The following is a 6,000-nucleotide window of genomic DNA, read 5'->3' on the forward strand; positions in this document are numbered from 1 at the left end:
TGTTGCTGTTGTTGCTGTTGGTGGTGCTTCTTATGTTACTGTTGTTGGTGTAGCTGCTGCTGTTACTGTTGCTAGTGTTGCTGTTGCTGCTGTTATTACTGTTGTTGCTTTGTTACTGTTGCTGCTATTGTCACTGTTGATGTTGATACTGTTGCTGCTGTTGTTACTCTTGCTGTTTTCTTTACTGTTGCTGGAGCTCCTGTTTTTACTGTTGCTAGTGCTGCAGTTGGTTCTGTTGTTGGTGCTGCTGTTGGTACTGTTGCTGCTATTTTTACAGTTGTTACTGACACTGTTGTTGCTATTGTTGCTGCTGTTGTTACTGTTGCTGTTGTTTTTACTATTGCTGTTGTTTTTACTGTTGCTGGTGTTGTTACTGTTGCTAGTGTTGCTGTTGTTAATATTGCTAGTGCTGCTGTTGTTACTGTTGGCACTGTTGTTACTGTTCGTGGAGCTGTTGTTATTACGGCTGTTGGGACTGCTGTTTTTGTTACTGTTACTCTCGTGCTGTTGTTACTGTTGCTTCTGTTGTTATTGTTGCTGGTTTTGCTGTTGTTACTGTTTGTGGTGCTTCTGTTCATACTGTTTTGGTGCTACTGTTGTTACTGTTGCTTGTGCCGCTGCTGGTGTTACTGTTGCTGGTGCTGCTGTTGATACTATTGTTGGTGCTGCTGTTTTTGCTGGTGCTGTTTTGTTACTGTTGCTGGTGCTACTGTTGTTACTTTTTCTGGTCCTGCTGTTGTTACTGTTGCTGTTGTTTTTCTTTCTGTTTGCTATTGGTGGTGCTGTTGTTGTTACTGTTGTTGTTACTGTTGCTGGTATTTCTGTTGTTTCTGTTGTTGGTGCAGTTGTTATTGTTGCTGCTGTTGTTACTGTTGGTGGTCCTGCTTTTGTTGCTGTTGCTGCTGTTGTTACTGTTCGTGGTGCTGCTTATGTTACTTTTGTTGGTGTTGCTGCTGTTGTTACTGTTGCTAGTGCTGCTGTTGATACTGTTGCTGGTGCTGCTGTTGTTACTGTTGTTGCTTTGTTACTGTTGCTGCTGTTGTTACTCTTGGTTCTGCTGCTGTGGTTACTGTTGTTGGTGCTTCTGCCGTTGTTTCTGTTGCTACAGTTGTAGTTACTGTTGCTGCTGCTGTTGTCACTGTTGCTGCTGTTGTTACTGTTACTGATGGTGATACTGTTGCTGCTGCAGCTGTTGTTTTTCTTGCTGGTGCTGCTACTGTTGTTGTTGTTGCTGGTACTGCTGTTATTACTGGTGATGCTGTTGTTACTGCTGATGCTGTTGTTAATGCTGGAGGTGCTGCTGTTGTTATTGTTGCTGCTGTTGATATTGTTGCTGCTGTTGTTACTGTTCCTGCTCTTGTTATTGTTGATTCTGCTGTTACTGTTGTTGCTATTGTTAATGTTTCCGCTGTTGTTATTGTTGCTGATGTTGTACTGTTGCTGCTGTTGTTATTATTGCTGCTGTAGTTATTATTGCTGCTGCTGTTACTGTTGCTGATGTTGTTACTGTTACTGTTGTTACTATTACTGGTGCTACTGTTGTTACTGTTGCTGCTGTTGTTATTTTTGGTGTTGTTGTTTTTGTTGCTGCTGTTGTTACTGTTGCTGCTATTGTTACTGTTGATGCTGTTGTTACTGTTGCTGGTGCTGCTGTTGTTACTGTTGCAGGAGCTGCTGTTGTTACTGTTCCTGGTACTGCTGTTGATACTGTTGCTGCTGTTGTTACTGTTGCTGCTGTTGTTACTGTTGCTGCTGCTGGTTTTACTGTTATTGCTGCTGCTGTTGTTGTTACTGTTGCTGCTGCTGGTGTTACTTTTGCTACTGTTATTACTGTTTCTTTTGCTACTGTTGCTGATGGTGTTACTGTTACTGTTGTTGTTACTGTTGCTGGTGTTGTTACTTATGTTTGTGCTGCTCTTGTTACTGTTACTGGTGCTACTGTTGTTACTGTTGCTGCTGTTGTTATTTTTGGTGCTGTTGTTTTTGTTGCTGCTGTTGTTACTGTTGATGCTGTTGTTATTGTTGCTGGTGCTGCTGTTGTTACTGTTGCTGGTACTGATGTTGATACTGTTGCTGCTGTTGTTACTCACACCACCCTCCACCATCACCACCCACACCACCCTCCACCATCTCCATCCACACCACCCTCCACCATCTCCACCCACACCACCCTCCACCACCACCACCCACACCACCCTCCACCACCACCACCCACACCACCCTCCACCACCACCACCCACACCACCCTCCACCATCACCACCCACACCACCCTCCACCACCACCCTCCACCACCACCATCCACACCACCCCTCCACCATCTCCACCCACAGCACCCTCCACCATCGTCACCCACACCACCCTCCACCACCACCATCCACACCACCCCTCCACCACCACCACCCACACCACCCTCCACCACCACCATCCACACCACCCCTCCACCACCATCACCCACACCACCCCTCCACCACCACCACCCACACCACCCTCCACCACCACCACCCACACCAACCTCCACCACCACCATCCACACCAACCTCCACCACCACCACACACACCACCCTCCACCACCACCACCCACACCAACCTCCACCACCACCACCCACACCACCCTCCACCACCACCACCCACACCAACCTCCACCACCATCACCCACACCACCCCTCCACCACCACCACCCACACCACCCCTCCACCACCACCACCCACACCACCCCTACACCACCACCACCCACCACGACCCCCTCCATCATCACCATCCACACCACCCCTCCACCACCATCACCATCCACACCACCCTCCACCACCACCACCCACACCACCCTCCACCACCACCATCCACCACGACCCCCTCCACCACCACCATCCACACCACCCCTCCACCACCACCACCCACACCACCCCTCCACCGCCACCACCCACCACGACCCCCTCCATCATCACCATCCACACCACCCCTCCACCACCATCACCATCCACACCACCCTCCACCACCACCACTCACTCCACCCTCCACCACCACCACCCACACCACCCTCCACCACCACCACCCACACCACCCTCCACTATCACCACCCACACCACCCTTTACCACCACCACCCACACCACCCTCAACCACCACAACCCACATCACCCCTCCACCACCACCACCCACCACGACCCCCTCCACCACCACCATCCACACCACCCCTCCACCACCACCACCCACACCACCCCTCCACCACCACCACCCACCACGACCCCCTCCATCATCACCATCCACACCACCCTCCACCACCATCACCATCCATACCACCCTCCACCACCACCACTCACTCCACCCTCCACCACCACTACCCACACCACCCTCCACCACCACCACCCACACCACCCTCCACTATCACCACCCACACCACACACACCACCCCTCCACCACCACCACCCACACCACCCCTCCACCACCACCACCCACACCACCCTCCACCACCACCACCCACACCACCCCTCCACCACCACCACCACCACCCACACCACCCCGCCACCACCACCACCCACACCACCCCCTCCATCATCACCACCCACACCACCCCCTCCATCATCACCACCCACACCACCCCGCCACCATCACCACCCACCCACCATCACCAACCACTCCACCCTCCACTATCACCACCCACACCACCCCTCCACCACCACCACCACCCACACCACCCTCCACCACCACCACCCACACCACCACCACCACCACCACCCACACCACCCTCCACCACCACCACCACCCACACCACCCTCCACCATCACCATCCACACCACCCTCTACCATCACCACCCACACCACCCTCCACCACCACCACCCACACCACCCCTCCACTACCACCACCACCCACACCACCCTCCACCACCACCACCACCCACCCCACCCCTCCACCACCACCACCCACACCACCCTCCACCACCACCACCCACACCACCCCTCCACCACCCACCCCACCCCTCCACCACCGCCAACCAAACCACCTTCCACCACCACCACCCACACCACCCCTCCACCACCCACACCACCCTCCACCACCACCACCCACACCACCCTCTATTACCATCACCCACACCAACCCTCCACCACCACCCTCCACCACCACCACCCACTCCACCCCTCCACCACCACCACCCACACCACCCTCCACCACCACCACCCACTCCACCCCTCCACCACCACCACCCACACCACCCTCCACCACCACCACCCACACCACCCCTCCACCACCACCACCCACACCACCCCTCCACCACCACTACCCACACCACCCTCCACCACCACCACCCACACCACCCTTTACTACCACCACCCTCACCACCCCTCCACCACTACCACCCACACCACCACCCCACCACCACCACCCACACCACCCTCCACCACCACCACCCACACCACCCTCCACCACCACCACCCACACCACCCTCCACCACCACCACCCACACCACCACCCACACCACCCCTCCACCACCACCACCCACACCACCACCCCACCATCACCACCCTCCACCACCATCACCCACACCACCCTCCACCACTACCACCCACACCACCCTCCATCATCACCACCCACACCACCACCACCCACACCACCACCCCACCATCACCACCCACACCACCCTCCACCACCACCACCCACACCACCACCCCACCATCACCACCCACACCACCCCTCCACCACCACCACCCACACCACCCTCCACCACCACCACCCACACCACCCTCCACCTTCACCACCTACACCACCACCCACACTACTCCTACCATCTCCTACCATGGACCAGGTACCAGCTGCTGGTGGACGGGTACCAGGAAGAGAGTACCATGGAGGACGTCCTTGTACGGCACAAGAACCTCAGTGGGATGAAGTTCTCCACCCTGGACAGAGACAATGATCGCTACTCATGTAAGTTTGGTCTTCACAGATGACGTCTTGGGGCGAGGATATTGTCCGTATTGTCCGCCATTAACAATATATTCCTGTAGGAACTATTGTTAACTTTCTCCTTTAAGGGACCATTTGTATAATATAATAAAGTTAATGTTATCACTTGATGATTATATTAGTGCACGACGGGGATAATGACCTTAACAAACACCTGAACCAGGAAGACCATTGTTTGTTCATCCTGGCTTGTGTGTGTGTTTGTATGTATATGTTATTGTTTGTTTGCCTGAGTGTGTGTGTGTTTATGTTATTGCTTGTGTGCCTGTGTGTGTGTTTGTGTATGTTATTGTTTGTGTGCCTGAGTGTGTGTATGTGTTTGTGTATACGTGTATGTTATTGTTTGTGTTCCTGAGTGTGAGTGTATGTTATTGTTTGTGTACCTGAGTGTGTGTTTGTGTATGTTATTGTTTGTGTGCCTGAGTGTGTGTTTGTGTATGTTATTGTTTGTGTGCCTGAGTGTGGGTTTGTGTATGTTATTGTTTGTGTGCCTGAGTGTGTGTATGTTTTTGTGTATACGTGTATGTTATTGTTTGTGTGCCTGAGTGTGTGTTTGTGTATGTTATTGTTTGTGTGCCTGTGTGTGTGTGATTGTGTATGTTATTGTTTGTGTGTGTGTGTGTGTTTGTGTTTGTGTGTTGTTTGTGTGCCTGAGTGTGAGTGTTTGTTATTGTTTGTGTGCCTGAGTGTGTGTGTATGTTATTGTTTGTGTGCCTGAGTGTGTGTGTGTGTGTATATTTGTATGTTATTGTTTGTGTACCTGAGTGTGTGTGTGTGTGTATACTTGTATGTTAATGTTTGTGTACCTGAGTATTCACCTAGTTGTGTTTGCAGGGGTTGAGCTATGCTCTTTAGGCCCACCTCTCAACTGTCAATCAACTGTATTACTGACAACTTTTGTTTTCCTACACACACACACACACACACACACACACACACACACACACACACACACACACACACACACACACACACACACACACACACACACACACACACACACACACACACACACACACACACACACACACACACACACAC

General features: G+C 52.5%; 1 long non-coding RNA gene across 1 annotated transcript in view; it reads left to right on the top strand.

The window, feature by feature from the left end:
• The window catches only part of LOC138351546 (uncharacterized), an 87,152-nt gene extending 82,239 nt beyond the window's left edge, over nucleotides 1-4,913 (top strand). Inside the window, exon 3 of the long non-coding RNA XR_011222502.1 lies at nucleotides 4,799-4,913. This is a non-coding gene — a long non-coding RNA (uncharacterized lncRNA). The remainder of the gene's footprint in view (nucleotides 1-4,798) is intronic.
• Nucleotides 4,914-6,000: the final 1,087 nt, after the last annotated feature.

The sequence above is a fragment of the Procambarus clarkii genome, chromosome 50, assembly GCF_040958095.1.
Source record: "Procambarus clarkii isolate CNS0578487 chromosome 50, FALCON_Pclarkii_2.0, whole genome shotgun sequence".
Lineage (NCBI taxonomy): Eukaryota > Metazoa > Arthropoda > Malacostraca > Decapoda > Cambaridae > Procambarus > Procambarus clarkii.